This window comes from Typopeltis vanoorti, chromosome 20 (genome assembly GCF_054136105.1).
Source record: "Typopeltis vanoorti isolate ZY-2024b chromosome 20, IOZ_Tvanoo_1.0, whole genome shotgun sequence".
NCBI lineage: Eukaryota > Metazoa > Arthropoda > Arachnida > Uropygi > Thelyphonidae > Typopeltis > Typopeltis vanoorti.
In genome coordinates this window covers 53,701,306-53,718,608 of record NC_143568.1, presented here as the reverse complement: position 1 = coordinate 53,718,608, position 17,303 = coordinate 53,701,306, and the positions used below count along the sequence as shown (strand labels likewise).

General features: G+C 34.0%; 1 long non-coding RNA gene across 2 annotated transcripts in view; it reads left to right on the top strand.

Moving 5' to 3' along the window:
• The first annotated feature begins 13,550 nt into the window (after window positions 1-13,550).
• Window positions 13,551-17,303, top strand: part of LOC150095438 (uncharacterized) — a 171,196-nt gene continuing 167,443 nt past the window's right edge. For both annotated transcript variants that reach the window (XR_016550029.1, XR_016550028.1), the window contains exon 1: window positions 13,551-13,567. This is a non-coding gene — a long non-coding RNA (uncharacterized LOC150095438). The remainder of the gene's footprint in view (window positions 13,568-17,303) is intronic.

Here is a 17,303-nt window from a genome sequence, read left to right as displayed (position 1 = left end):
AGTTTTATAAAAGTGGGTCTCTAAGTCAATGCAGTATTGCCGGTGCGATAATTTCTCAACAGATTTCAACATTGTAATTTTCAATACTAATTAAGTAATTAGTTATACTGTGCAACCAGCGAAATTTCTACTAGAATGCATATCCATTTCTTTCTAAAGCCTAGGAAAATGTGATGTGATAACTTTTATAAAATTAGTACTTTTTTTTTAATTATCTATTTATTGTAAATTTGTGCATTTTGAAATTTTAAGTTTACTAGGGAAACTTCTCCACTTTCTTATTCCTAAATTGACCAGTCAATAAAGCACGTTAGTTTATATTACCTGTTAATGTCTTATTTTCTCATATTATTACAAACTAGTTGAAGGGCATGCCTGGAAAGGTGGAAAGTATAATCCCACAATCTTTGAGGTGTGTGCAGTTCGAGTTTCTCTAAAATACGAGTATATTTCCTCTCCAATATTCAATTCAGTGTTCAATATATAAGAATAGAAATACAATTCATCACTGTCTTTTTTATATTTATTTTTATGTACATTGATCATAATCGAAAAGGGTAGTATGAACGGATAGTCGTAAAGCGAAGTGGCATAAAGCGGAGTGTTGCTGTGTTAACATTAAAAAAAGAAGGCATACTACATTTCTAATTGTGGCGCTCTCGTCAAAGCGACAAGAGTTAATGAATAATTTGTATAAATCAGTGAAAACTTACAAAGAGAAGGAAAAAATCAAGTCTGTGCTAATTTCTACATTAGAATTTATAATTCACAAAGAATCATAAATTGCACACAGTTTTATATTATGACACTATTTTTGGGAAAATTTGTAGTACCATGTGGTAATGTTTCATGTACCATGTGGTAAGTGTCATTGTGAAACGTTTTGCAACATAGATAGTATTTTAAATACTATCTATGTACTCGTAATGTGAAAAGTTATGTGTGCTTTAATTATTTTCTACCTAATTCTAATGGAATCGGTAATTATAATATGTATAACACACTACTGATTAGAGGACTCGTAAAGTTATCTACACACAACAGCACTTACGTCATCTCCACCACAACGCCATTTACCGCCCACCAATAGTATTTTTGTCTGTAAACTGAATGCGTTTTCTGGCGATGAGTCTGTATGCTGGATGAAAAACCTGAGTTTCAGGAAGATAAAATCCCTACTTCCATAAGAGATCGGCTGTGTTTTTATGAGTTTTCTTTTTTTTTATTCTAATGTTTGGGCAACGAAGGCCAAGAAATATGAGCAATACATATTTTTACGCGTATTTTTGTCTGTTTAGCAAGAAGGAACTCTTTCGCATGTATAAGATCGGCTGCTTTAAACTTTAGTTCCAAAGCCGTTATAAATACTGGAGTATGCTACGGGATTCCAACGCAGGCAGTTCCAACCACAGGATAGGTGTCCTACTTCTTATATAATTAATGGCAGTAAATTAAAAAAAAAAAAAATTACAGAACTTTTGTACGATTGAATATAAGATTTAATCGAACACAATTTAGGTGGTTTCTCCTTAGGCAGGAACAAAATTTTAGTAGTTCGGTTAAATAAGATTTTAGAATGAGAGAGATCAGAAAATCTAAGAAAAGTGGACAGATTATTTTCTTAGTTTCACTAACAAGATTACAAACTTGTAATTTGTTAAAGTGTAACGATATAACTAAACTTTTGTTAAAGTGTAACGATATAACTAAACTTTTGTTAAAATAACCATATTGTTAAAATCCCTTCCTTGTTTACTGCCAAGGCTGTGAATTCTAAACTTGCATAAGGCACGTCTGGCGGTAAAAAAAAAAATAATAATAAAATAAATAAAAATATAATAATAATTCTGGAAGAGCTTGCATAGCTCCTGGAGTTTAACACCAGGAACTATGCAAGCTAGTCCAGAAGCTTGTCGCTTAAAAAAAGGTGTACCAGAATCACAGGTGTTTGTCCAGGGTTTTTATGTCAAACTTAAATGGTTACTGTATTGCCCTGCATAGGAGAAGTAATTTCAACGTGGTTATTTTTGTATTCACTCACGGCATGCATACTTTGCAACTGCGATGCTCTAATTTTTCTCTTTTCTTGGTTACTATCAATTTTAAAACTGTTTGGTGACCGACTCGGCAAGACGTGCAGTTTAACAAAATCTTACTTAAGTAAGAAATGGAATATCTTCATAACTATTCAAGTGACTCCTCTCTAAATCAAACAGATATTGGCGGATGTATTGCGCATCCATGAATGATTTAAATTAAAAATAAATAAATAAAAACCTTTTACCTGATTATATGTATCGTGTAAAGAAAACTACAGAATTTTCTTCGTGTTTGCTGAAAGGTGAAAAAAAAAAAAAAAGGCTGGTTTATTTCCGAGTAGCCAAATGAGTCTCATCTGATTTTTTTTTTTTTTTTTTTTTTTGTTGTTGTTGTTGTTTTGTTTAACATTGCGTTTCCTTGTCCTATAAATACTTGCTTCGCTTTCTATTGTTAGAGAAGTCAATCTGTTGTGTACCCCTTACTTCTTTCTACTAGACTAGAGGACTGAGGTTTCACACTTAGAATTTTTTTACGCGTTGTTTTTAAGGACGCCCATGACAAGTACATTGTTTCCGAAAGAAGTAATAGAAAGAGCTTCTATTTGTCTGTTCAGCACCATGGTGCAGTGATAAAGATAGCTGTCTTTCTTTATCTCACAAATTTAGATATATTGAAATACAGAAAGGATCTCTAATTTATTATATATCTTCAACATTAGTAAATCGTTAATTTTAGGAAGCCTGTTCAATAACATTATTCAGTTGAAATTTAAATATCAGATACAGAAGATTTTATTTGTATGATGTGTAATCATATTAAAAAAATGCATACCGTTAACTTGCTCGCCTAAGCGCCGTTTTCCTTCTTAATGGCTTCCACAAGCCATGTGCAATATCGTCTGCAGCAATGGAATCCACAAAAATAGTCATAACTATGAAATATAGGCAGTCGTAAGCAAGAGAACGCGCGCGCGCGAGAGAGAGAGAGAGAGAGAGAGAGAGAAATGGTATGTGTACAAATATATATATATATATTTTTTTTCGTTATTTCATACAGAGCTGTTGTGGGCACGTATATGCATGCATGCGAACTTCGAAAGTAAGAGGCAAGATTTATAATCCTCGCACTGGGTACAAAAAGACGTGCTTTAGGGCATTGATCTGGATAACACTTAAGGATATTTCTGGGCCAGCAGTCGTATTTATCGACTGTTGCAGTCATTACACTTCTGCGGCCAGTTCTGTCGAATTTGTATTTGGTCTTTCAAACCCCACTTTCTTCAAAATACTAAACCAGGTTAGCTTAGGCAATTACGACTGACGCAACTAAAGCAATGGAAAACACTAATCAGATAGAACATAATGAAAGTTGGTATGAAGATTTGTAGTAAAATTTGAAAAGTTTCTTTGTTTCTGATTGGACCTTTTGTTATTATAAAATCAGGCCATAACAAAAAATAAAAAATTAAAATTAAAATAAAATAAAATAAAACCCAGAACTAAAAGCGAGTCGCGCTGTAACTATAAAAACTTTCAACACATTCGTAAGATTTTTTACAAAAGTATCCCCACTCGATTGAGGTCTGAATGTCTTAAAGCTGTCATAGACATTATCATTATTCTTGTAAAACAAAGAGTGTATCGATAATGGAAAATTCTACTTCCAACCATTTAAAATTCTGTAGTATGCAATAACAGCGGTTGATTATGATGCATGTTTAGTCATATGGGTTTGCTGCTGTGCAATGAACTTCGTTTTTGAAAGTCCTAGCTGTACGTTAGGCGTGCACAAACATTTTGGTTATCATTCCGCGTTTTAAGTGATTATATACATCGCCTTATAAAAATTTTCAGCTGCGTTTGCCTAATTTTAATGACAAAATTAGGAAAAAGGCAAGAGTCTATAATAATACGTAGGAGGGTGGTCTGAAAAGTTCTCGGCCTAGACATAGATGGCAGTACTATCGACAAGATTTTTTTTTCTTAAGTTGGCACATCTGTCATAAGCATCCATGTGAAATTGCAAGTCATTCTATCAAGTAATTTGTTTTATACAGGTCTAAAGCAAAAGTGTTGTCTGTATTCCTTGAAATGGATAAAATTGAGTATCATGCGGTTATAAAATTCTTTGTAAAAGAATGTTTAACGCCAAAAGAAATTCATTCAAAGTTCATAAAAGTTTATGGACACTCTTCTCCTTCATTTTCGACAATTAAGAAATGGACTGCCGAGTTTAAACGTGGCCATACCAGCTTTGAAGATGATCTACGTGAAGGACGTCTACAAAGTGTAACAACACTAGAAATCATTGATCAAACGCACGATATGGCATTGGATGACCGGAGAGTTAAAGTGCGTGAAATTGCTGAGACTATATACATTTCAAAAGAACGTGTAGGATAGATTTTTTATGAAGAATTGCATGTGAAAAAGCTTTGGCAAGATGGGTGCCACGCTTGCTCACAGCAGATCAAAAACGTACGCGCATGAAATTTTCTGAACAGTGCTTGGAGCGTTTTAACAAGAATAAAACTGATTTTGTGCGTCGATTTATTACTATTGATGAGACTTGAAATCACCATTACACACCAAAATCCAACAGTAGACAGAAGCTGGTTGTTCAGCGCCAAAGAAGACAAAGTCTGTTCCAACAGCGGGAAAGGTCATGGCATCGGTGTTTTTGGATGCTGAAGGCATTTTGTTTGTTAATTATCTTGAAAAGGGTAAAACGATAACCGGGAAATATGATTCCGATCTTTTAACCACACGAAAAAATTCGTGAGAAAAGACCCGGTTTGCAGAAGAAAAAAATCATCTTACAGCAGGACAATGCACCTGCCCACAAAGGTGTTTTGGCAATGGGAAAATTAAGGGATCTGCACTATGAATTGTTGGTAAATCCACCCTATTCCCCAGATTTGGCTCCCTCGGACTTCTGTCTCTTCCCAAAACTAAAACTCTTCCTCGCTGGTCATCGTTTTTCTTCGAATCAAGAAGTGTTTGCAGCTGTAGAGGGGTATTTTGCAGATCTTACCGAGAACTACTACAGGGACGGGATAATGGCTCTGGAGCATCGCTGAAATGAATGTATTAATCTTAAGGGAGATTATGTTAAAAAAATAAAAATAATTTCGAAATTATAAATTCGTTTTTTCATTGTTAGGCCGAGAACTTTTCAGACCACTATCGTATATCAAAATATTGTAGGTTAAATTTTTTTCTGTAATATTAAACGACGCTACTAAACAAGAATGTTATTACGAAACACACTTTTTTCTGATTGTCGGTGATCATTTCTTTACATGTTGGTTTATATACTCTAGAGATATTTGTTTTCTATGAAAATCTGTAAAAATTCCTTACTATACATTCCTTACTCAATTTATATGTCACATGCCATACTTTTATTTTTCTCCCCACCTTTTCTAATCACTGGTACTATTTCTGCCTTATGCACCTCCCCAATTTTATTTTAATGCTTGCATTAGTCTATGTGAACCTTAATCAAGCAAGACATTAGTTATTCGATTAAGGATTATCCGCCTGCTTCCCCCGCCTCTTTCTGAATATGCAAGACGATTTATTTTTGCATTGACATGTAAAACATTCCTCAAGAGGAGAAAATATATTGGACCTTATACTTACTTACTAAGGAACTTTTCAGTGTCATAACGTTCGCGTTGTGACATTTGCAGATAGTAATCTACTCTGAAATTGTAATGTGGAAACTACAGGGTGAAAGTAAAGCATTTGATTATTTAAAGGGAATTAAGATGGCGAAAGGAAATATTTAAGAATTAACTGGACAAAGTTAGTGAGTGGTTTAAATCGTAATGATAAGAAGTATGAAGTGTTCAAGGAATCAAGAAAATTAAAATTGCACTTTCAGAAACTAACACACACATATACATTTAAAACCCTAGAAATAGCACTAAATGTTACCCATTTTGAGCGGTTTCTAGTTAAATGAACAGGAAAAATGGCTTCGAGGAGATTCATTAAGCTATGATAATTTAAAGCCGACAATAGCACACTACTAAATTAATAAGACTAATTAGGGAATTTATGAGGAAATTTCGGAGGGCTAAAGACGGAAACATAATGTATATGCATATTTATTATTAAAAAGGAAAAGTATAAAGAGCATTGGTCCCTGACTATTTCAGCACCGGGAATGTTACTGGCAGACCAAATGAGGTGGCCATTACCGTTAAATCATTTTCTTTTTTCATTTACGCATGAAGATGCTGTTTATAAATCACTTAATTTACTTTAGGGTAAAGTTAATAGCTAGCGAACTTAAAGATACTTTATAAACGAGGATGAATTTAAAAACATTGCATGCATGAAACTTAATACCAAAGCTTCAGGTTATAGATGGAATATATAAGTCGTGTTATATCAAACAAAGAATTGAATATCAAACCTTTGACTTTAATAATGAGGATTTCGGGGAAGCTCTATTTCAGTGATAAGGAAATGTTATCTCAATCGAAATGGTGAACTATACACATAAATTTACATTTGCAGTAGGAAATTATTGTTCTGTTGTTAAGGTCAGGGTACTTTGATATGAACAAAACTATGAAGGGGGTCGCTGAAGGAGACCCCCACGTAGCCTTTTAAGGAATGTGGAGAACCGGTGAAGCCTTTTGACCTAATGTTTAATTCTCACCATTGCGTAGTGCGCCCCGTTAGTGAACGAAGGCGGATGGGCTAGAAATTTGGAATTTAGATAAATTGCATTTTGTAAGGCTTTAAAAAATATTGTCTCAAACATTATGAAATATCATGCACGATAGATATCACCTAGTTAAACAAGACCCTTCTGTTTTCGCGAGAAACTAGTATACGAACCGTTTAAAGTAGCTATTGAAACAAATTAAAATTCAACATCAGAATTCAAGATAGGTACCATCTACGTAAGAAGCATAAACAGAAAATAAAAGGAGAGGAGGATTACCACAAGAATTAGAGAACTATCCCATCGCAACAACTATTGGTTCTTTCTAAATAATAACTAAAAGATGTTTTCATGCAATACTGATCAGTGAAATGAAGACGAAACGAAAGAATACAACACTAAACACAGAGATAATCTTGAATGATAGGAACAACATCGAAATCGGGAATTGGACAATGAGACTTACTTGTGACTATGGTCGCACAGAAGGGTGTACTAAGAAAGAAGTAGGGAAATTCTTCGGGTCATTAGAGAAGGCAGCTGACAAAGATACAGGAAAAGTTGGTCCTTGTTGAATATCTAAACGGCACAGTAGGAAATGAATATTAGACACAGAGAAATGATTTAGGAAAATTTAGAGAAAATTGTAAAGCTAATAATAATGGTGCCTTTGAACAACGTTACTGTTGATAGTGATCTCTCCCCCACTGCTTCGAGACAAGAGGATACAGAAGATCTGTAATAAAAAGTAATCACAATATAGTTTAGAGCAGGAAGAAAATGATTTTCATATCAATGCAAGAAATGCCTCATATTGAAACAAAAATTATTCAATCAGTGTTGAAGAACGCTTTTCACTTCTGAAAGCGATAACGACGCTTTCAGAAGTGAAAATGAGACTCAGTTTCATATATTATCACAAGAAAAATAAAAAAAAGGAAAAATTAAAAAAAAAAAACCAAGAACCAAGCCTTGGAACTCAGTGACAGATGCTGAAGAAAACATGAAATAATTCAACCAGAGAGAGGCATGTGGCGAAGTCGTCTGCCTGGATAAAAAAAAACAAACAAAACTGAATGGTGGACTCAAGTAACTAAGCAAAAGTCATGGGAAGTCTTTAGTAAGAATATAGAAAATAAATATCAGGAAGGTGAATAAATGTTCTGGAGGCTATTGAAAAATATCAGACCAGCGGAAAGAATACTGTAAAAGGAATCGGAAATGAGAATGATGAAATAAAACTAAAGATATTCAGAATGTATAGAGTTATAATGTATAGAATTACCTGAATGGTTGTTAAATGAGATAAGGAATACATATCAATACTTAAGGTAGAAAAAGGCATCAGAAACCTGAACTGAAAAGCGACTTGATTAGGTAATATTATGATGAAGGCGTGGTCAGAAGGTGAAATTCTGGAATAATTGCAGAATTTTGCAGAATAATTGCAAAATACTATAGGAACTCTAAAAAACACTAACTAAATTGAATAACTGTTGTAATAGATATGGTATGTTTGTCTTGTTATTGCTGACCTTCATACCATATTTATTACAACAGTTATTCAATTTAGTCAGTGAATCCTGTAGACTTGTACTTGATTTATTTAGGAGTATAACATCATTTGTATAAAATAAAGAGCTCATATTAACATCTCCCAATTTTGATATCAGATTTAAAACAAACATCAAACATCTACCAATTATCTGATTTAACATCAAACCATCTTCCTGTATTACATTTAATTCTAACTGCTGATATACAACTCAAATATAGAATATGTATTGTCCAATATAATGTCCCATTTATATTGTATAATTGTAGCATTTTGAACAGATTTTCTCTTCCCACATCGAAAATAGGCAGAGACATCAAAAACATCAACTGCATCCTGAATAGAAAACCTATAGAATAAGTAAAACGTTTCAGATTTTAGGCACAATAACTAAACTAGCTGTATCAAAGATACTGTTCTGTTCAAATCAATTTTACTTATGGATCTGAGAGCTGGGTTAGAAATAAAAAAACTTGATCAAAGACTGGGGGGCCACAGATATTGGAGTTTCAAAAATATTACAGGAGTGAACAGATGGCATCAATGGCAATATCATATTAAAAACGAGGATATTAGGAAAGAACTTGACATTATTGGCATTTAAGAATGTGTCCATAAAGCTAATATCAGATGGTATGGCCACTTAAGCAGAATTGGGGAAGGAAAGGTAAACAAAACAAGTTTGCCAGGATGGCAGGAAAATGACTCAGGAAGATCAAAGTCTAGGTGGATTGATATAAAATAAGATGTACCAACTGATACAGCAAGACGTGCCTTAAAAGATAAAAATATAACATAAGATAATATTAGAGACCTGATGTATAACATATAGAAGAAAAATGGTGGATAGGGAGTTAGTAATGAACTAATTTTTTAAGGTAGTATTATGAAATATCCTGTACACACTCTGAGGGTACACATCAGGAATTTGATGATGATATATTTGGGTTTTAGCTAGGTATTTAATGCTATACCTCACAATTAGCCTTTTTTACAGGCTTAACAGATATGGAAGAGTATGGCAGTAAAGTAGTCAGAAGGAAGTTCAGAGAGAAAGAGAGAGATGACAAAGCGGTACTGAAAGGTCATAGCTAAGATTGGCTTTTGCAATTAGGTTTCATCATTGTTACTATTATGTCCATTTTATCAATAAGAGTCCTGAAATTGAAAGTTTAATGTCTAAATCTGCAGACAATATCATCGATATGTCTATTAATGTTACTATTATTAATGTCTTAATGAATTAATGGATGAATTTTATGGATTGATGCATTAATCTGTTAATGTATATTAATGTTTATTACATATATATATATATATATATATATATATATATATATATATATATATATATATATATATATATATAAAAAAATCAGCTAACGCCTTTTTATTCCCGTATACGGGAGTAGGCGAGGCCATTTAGCCCTATCTAACTTTTGGAGACTGAGTGGGCAGTTCAATCTCCACTGGTACCCAATCAGAGAGAGATGGCCCAAGGCTATCACTAATTAAGCGGTACGCAGTGAAGAGAGACGGCTCAAATGTGCCGCCATCTCGTGGTCCCTAACCCTAACACAAATATATTTTAATGTCTGAAATAATGTGGGTTCTACGGTCGATTTTCTTGAGTTTACAGACCCGAGTTTCCGGGAGGAAAAACCTGCTTGCCCGTGCCAGAGATCGACTAACTCGGGAACCGGTCGAAAAAAGGCTTAGAAAAATTTCCTCTAGTCGCCGACTAGACTCGAAACCAAGACTTCCTTCGTGCGGCCAAGTGCGGTGGTGTGCAAACGCCACATCCACTGAGTTACACAGGCTCTGTATTCTACACAGGCATGAAACAGACAATAAAAATTCATATATATATATATATATATATATATATATGAATTTTTATTGTCTGTTTCAAGCAGACTTAAATGGGATATTTCTTTGGTCTGAGAAGTGGCAATTGCAATTAAACAACTTAAAATATGAAGTCCTCCATCTGTGAAATAAGAACTCACAGGTATAAATTCAAAGCAGTCAAAGATGAAAAGAATTTTGGAATAGTGGTGCAGTAGTGTTAGAAGACTCAAAGATTCATTTCCTGTATGAAACAATTCAAACTTGAATATACTGCTCTATATGAGGTTAAACCTCCTTTAGAGTAATATATTCAAGTTTAGAGTCTGTATCTAAGAAAGGATGTTGGTATGCTCAAGCAAGTGACCAGATTGACATCTGGAATGAGTGGCTACCAGTACCGTTGTAGGGTGTAGCATCGAGGCAGCCTACCACGGCGCGTCTTAATAATGGCGCTCGTTCAGCTATATTGCGGTAGGCGCCGTCGCTACGCTAACAATTCCTTTTAGTGTAGCGAGTGCGGAAAGAAGTTTTTCCAAGATTAAACTGATTAAATATTATTTGCGAACAGCTACGACCCAAGAAAGATTGGTTGGTCTAGTAACTATATTGATAGAGGTGGACATAGCTTATAATTTAAATTTTGAAGAGCTTATAAACAGTTTTATTTTGCGATATCGGGTAGAGCAAACATTCAATTAATATTATTATATAATCGTTTTGCATTAATGTTGCTTTTGTAGTAAAAACAAAATAGCGATTGGAGATTTTCTTATATTCTTGTCTTATAATCCATCAGGGGCGATATTTATTTGCTTGCCTCAGGGCGCGCTCTAATCTGGCGACTGCCCTAGTGGCTACACTTGTGGAGAATTTTCGATTTTGTAGGCTGCAAACTTTAGAGATAAGGGGACATGTCTTTTCTTTAAAGCTAGCACCAATAGAGGAGATCAGTTCCAAGAATCAGAAAGCAATCCTAAGAGAGTATAGCTAGTCACGGACCAGTGATTCATCCAGTTTTATTGCAAGCATCATTAGGACTAAAATTGACTTGCTGTAAACCTACTGTTGAATATTATCGATTAGCTATATTAGTTCGACAGTCGGTATTCAACAAAGTACAAATTACCAAATTTGAAACCCAGAATTTAATTAACGAAAGAAAAAAAGAGAGAGAACTTGAAAATAACAAACCACATCCTGAAAGTGTTGTTTTTCTTCGCTTCCTCCTCCTCATTCGCAGACACATTTACAAGTAGCCTCATTCAAATGATTTCTGCCAAATTTGAAATAATCATTTCTTAAGGTTGTTTATGCTTCCATGGGAATTTCGGGTCAACAGGGCAAAAACGAAGGGCGCTGTGTGTGTGTGGGGGGGGAGATCCTTCGTAGATACTGTGCAGGTCATATTGTTCAACTCACGTCGAGAAAAAAATTTGGAATACGGCTGTCTCAAACACTACATAAAGTCTTCTGAAAAATTCGGCACGATCGGACTACGATGTTGCTAAAAAAAAAAAAAAAAAATCAGCGTAATTGGACTAAACGAAGAGAGGAAGAAATTACTGCAAGCAGACACCTACTGGTCATATTTCTCATCCGATTTCGGCTAAACTTTGAATATAGTTATTCTTTATGTTGTTCAACAATTTCCACACGACTGGAACAAAAATGGAGGAGGGAATGTAAAGAGGAGAGAGAGAGAAAGAGAAGAAAATTAAATGCAGCAGACACCATATTGTCCAATAGATTTCGACAGTTTATTCAGCTACGACTTTGTCTAAAATATAAGCGATATGTTATTCAAAATAAATAAATAAATAAATAACTCATATGTAGAAACGTGAGTCAAGTACTGAGGAGCCAACAGAGTGGCTGCGATCCTGAAGCTGCTAGCTATATGGCTGACGTTGCTGTTTTGCTTGTTCAAATTGTAACTTCCTCTCCGGAATTCTAGCAATACTATAACAGAAACAATAACAGAATCAGTACTTATTTAAAATAATGCCAGTAAAGGAGCAGCTTCTAAATTGTAGCCAACTTCCAAATTCTTCAGCATTTGGCTTTTCTTTCTTTTTTAATTTTAATAAGAGATGTGTTCTATGAGATTGAAGTAGCTATGAATATAAATATTATATTTATACTATTAATGAAATAAATGAATTATAGGAATAATTTTATATTTTTACAGAATCGTGCTTTGTGACAGTTTTAATTATTAAGAGTCAGAAATAATATGCAGGTTCGACTTAAGTAATTAAATAATGTAGTTTAAGAAAATACTATTTTAGATTATTTAAATGGCTACTTTTGTTTAGGAGTGTCCCTATTTTTATTGCATTGGCTCTTTATTCAAATCTTAGGGCATTAGTGAAATGTTATAAAACTAATATAGGGTTTTGGGAAAGTGGGGGTAAAGTAATGTGAGGGAATTATTTGAAAAAACCCCGGGTTTTTTATATGTATAATAATAATAATATTATTAGGGGTAGGTAGAGAGTGTTTGGGAGGGGGGGGGGATGTGAGAGAAGGATCTGAAGATAGAAATTATTTTTTGGGGGAGAAGGGATTGATGGAAAAACGTCAGGGGAGGGAGCTTAACAGCAGATGAATGCATATCGCCGGAACAAGGAGGCAGAAAACAACATCCAAAAAATCTATGTCCAAATTTTCCTCCTATAATATTCTTCATATATTAGTTTTATAAAACTTCAATAATGCCCTAAGATTTGAGTAAAGAGCCAATGACATTGTAAAAAAAAAAAGGGGGGGGGCACTCTTAAACGAAAGTAGGCTATATTAGCCATTAAAATAATAGTTCATTTTAGAGGAGTAACATGGGAATTTTATATTAGGTATTATAATACATATTATAATATTTCAGAGAACGATAGCGCGGACAGAACGAATACTGTATTTTCTGTAAATTTATTTCGGAACTGTAAAGAGTTACCTTAAACGCATTCAAGACAGTCATTGACAAGAATGTGTAACGCAGTAATCTACTACTGCCAATATACCGCATTTATTTATTATAGGCCTTGCAGCTTCTTGAGTATGTGCACGATGCCAAATGTAAAAGTCACGAAATACTTAAAACAGAGTAGGCCTTCCCCCTGGGGACGCAATGACCGTGTCTTCCGGTTTCGTCCTTAACTATGGATTTTTGTGCCTAGGAAAAATACTAATTATATTCTCCCTTCAAAACTTTGATCCAATCCAGGGTCAAAATATTATTATGCGCCTCATCCACCACAACGTTCCTGTTAATTCTTAAGTTTTATTTAGAGATTAAAAACAAAACAAAACAATACGTTAGTAAACATTACTACGTGAAACAAAACAACAACGACAACAGAAAAAAAAAAAAAAACCTTAAAAATACTGTATTTTTGTAGTAACTTTCTAGAGTGAGACTGCTGTCCTAGTTACGGCAATGCGGTAAGTAGAGCGGATCGTTCTTTTCTTTAAAATGTTGAGAGAATTTCTCTTAGTAACTCATCGGTGATTCACTGTTTTCTTGTTTCTCAACAGCATGTCTATTAACAGTTATGAATATTTGTAAGAAAACGCTTAAACCAATGATTCGCAATATTTTTCAGCTCGCTACACGCTTTTGAAAATCCAAAACCATCGCAGGGCATCATTAACTGCGAGACAATAAACAACAAAGTGGATAAACTGTTTTGCTTCAAAATAAATAAAAATCTATATTATTATTATATATAGAATTCTGTAAATCTATAAAAACGTTAAAAAGTATGCGATTAATGAGAAAAGAGTATCAAAAATGAGCATGTGTTGCTTGAGTCACTTTGAGTTCAGCAGAGAACCAAAACTTGAGATCAGCGTTCAAATGTTTTATTATCATATGCTAGCATTATATACTGATATGAATTTGATGACATTTAATGAGATTTTAGTACACGTTTATTTCAAACCAGTGCTTCTGTGCGAGCGACTGGTTTATGCTGATCGCTCTTTTAATAATGAAATGTCGTATATTTCATTATTAAAAGAGCGATCAGCATATTTTTGTCAAGAATAAAAACGTAAATGCAGAATATTAATTATTATTACGTGACATCTCCAAGGAGTCCAAAAACTCATCGAGGGAGGGCACCTACTCTACGTAGCACTCTCCGTCTCCACCACTCAATCCGCCAACTACAGCGAATCTCAACTACCATCATCATCTATACTAGCGCCATCTACTGCCTACCACCACCACCACCACTTTCACAGACAATCCCAAACATCCCACAGCCTTTAGGCTGGAGAGTGGATACGCTAACCACTCGGCCAACCAGCCCAATTTCTTCAAAACATTCTTCAAAGTTACATACAATGCCATAAATCTAGAGAAGAGATGAAAAAGCTCAGCAGAGGCCAATTAATAAAAAAAGAGTATCGAGATGAGCATTCGTTGTATGAATTACTTTGAGATCTCCTGAGATCCAAAACTTGAGAAGAAAGTTCTAACGTTGCGTAGGATATCATATATAGCATCATAGAGCTTCCGTAGCTCAATCGGTTTCAACGCTGCACTTTGATTGGAAAGAACTGAGTTCGAACCCATGGGTTTTTAGTCCAGCAAACTGGCAAGAGCACAAGTATTTGCATACAAAAATATACAGCATAAGGTATAAAACCAACCACCTTATCATAAAAATATGGTTACGAAAGCAGGTCCCGAAGTACCGAAGTTTATTATTATTGTTATTACAGTAGCATTATATACTATTCAGATTTTGATGACATTTAATGGGATTAGTACAAGCTTATTTCAAACGAGTGCTTCGTTTTCGTTCTAGATCTAGTCGAGAAAAAGAAAAACATGCCAACTAGTTGACGCACATATAACTGATTGCTGTCAGAGAAAAACGGAAGTAAAATGTCATAACCGTAACCATACAAACTTCATTCAAGAGTATTTCTACAAGAGTATTTCTACTCTTGTAGAAGAAAGCCTTCGAATACCTTAATTAAAATCAAAATATATGTTGAAATTATTCATGCATATAATTCCTTGTTATGAGGCCATTTTTCGATTCACTTATATTTTTATTGATATCTAAATATCTTTCTAGGCCATCCCTAACAATAGACCCCAGTATTTTACCCACGATAGGCTAGTCTGTAGTTTCCTATTTCACTTTTCGAATAACCGACTCTCTTGTATGGATTGGAGTAACATTTACTTCTCTCCAGTCAAGTGGAACTTCCCCTAAATTTAGTTGAAGCCTACTTTTTTAACGGTTTGTTTACATTTTGACGAAAGAAAGTTTGTAAAATTAAATATTAGCCTCATGCCAACATGCATTCTTGGGAATGATTCAGTGAAAAAAACTTATTTAATATAATGGCCATTTCGAATGGTCTGTCATTAATATTCCTCTGCGCTGTTCTCGAAACAGTGAGTTTTGTTTTGGAGTATTCCGTTTTTAAGGAAAGATTCGATAAAGATCCGTATTATTCCGTACTCCTTTCCTTGAAACTTCTAATCAAAGCCTTCCCATATTCTGAGTTAACAACTTATACTTTTGGCAGTCTCTTGACAAATTCCTGTAGAGTTAACATAGTTGTGAAAATTTCTCCAAAGTCTATTATTGTTCCTAACAGTTCCCTATGTCATTAATTAGTCCATCGAGTTGTTATTTTGGTTTGTTTATACAGCGAAACGTTTTAAATGACATAAAGCTGTTAGGAAGCTGAAATCCTTGAAAACATACCCCAGTTATCATTAATTTTCATCTTGCTTATTCAATCAACTGAAGAACTTATTAGGCGCTTGTAATTTCTTTCGTAAATATTCAACCTAAATTTAATAACTAAATACGAAGAGTGAATATAACAACTTTAATTGAAATCTGGTCATTTCACCCTGTAAATTTATATTACTACTGTGTATAAAATACTGAAATGGATGCTATCAGGCACTGTTTCTACTAAAGTCTATATAATTTATTTTTTTGTAAAAAAAAATCGTTTATTTAAAAAGAGAATTAATAATGAAACTTGAAAAGGCATTTGGCAAAAATTAAAAAAATATATATATTTTATGTAGAGTATTCTATCAGGTTTTTAAAATTTCGAAATTTTATATTCTCAATAATATTCCCTTGATATTTTATAGAGCAGTATTTCTTAAACTTTATGAGACTGCAGAACCCTATGAAAATTTTCCTTTCCATTACTGTCATAATTTCTTTCTGATAATTAGATAGGAATAATGACAAGGAACCGTTACCTAACTGTAACATAACTGTTATCGAAATGCCATTATAATAAAAATTTGTATTTTCCCCATTCACTGAACGTTTTTTTTTTTTCAGGAACTTCACCTAATACAAGCTATAAATGTCCGTAAGCTCTGGCGAACCCCTACAAGTTTTCGCAAAACTCAAGGGTTCCGTGGAACACAAGAAATACTGCGCTAGAGAATCTATAACATTTAGATCTTCCCTTTTTAATGTCAAATATTCATGCCGTTCCTTATCTCTTTTCGTAGCTTCGACGGCACTTCCGTAATATTACAATAAATAATTCTGACTGGGTTAGAACCTAGTCGGAATTAATGAAAACTAAGTTTTTTCCCGGCACGTTTAAGGTTTGAAGGGGCAACTAATCGATACAAATTTATGAAAAGAATCAATTTACGAAATAAGCCTACATTAACTAATAGACTAACGTAGGTTCGATTCTACTTGTGGAGTAGAGAATTTTTTAAAAAAAATATTTTTTAGTATTTTTTTACCCCCAGCCTATTTACAATATAGTCTATTTTTGGCACAGATAAATAGTTTTTCTCCAATGGAAACATGGTTTTAAACCCAGAAACTCAGAAAATTCGACTGCAGATCCAACATTTCAGACAGTAATTATGAATACGAGGTGGAGACGTAGTTGCCTGTCGTGTTTTCATTGCAATTAAGTCTTACTCCATCCAAAAACATCGTGACACTTTAGTTCACCTAATGACGGTGAACTAAAGTGTCACGATGTTTTTGGATGGAGTAAGACTGATTGCTAATTTCCTAAATTGAGATGAAAGAAGTTACGCTTACTCCTTTTGAGTTATAAAAAAGAAGTTAAAAGATTTATGTATTCCTTTAAATAACCTATAATGTAATGATCCTGTGAGTTGTAGAGATGGACATTTAATAAGTGCATTTTA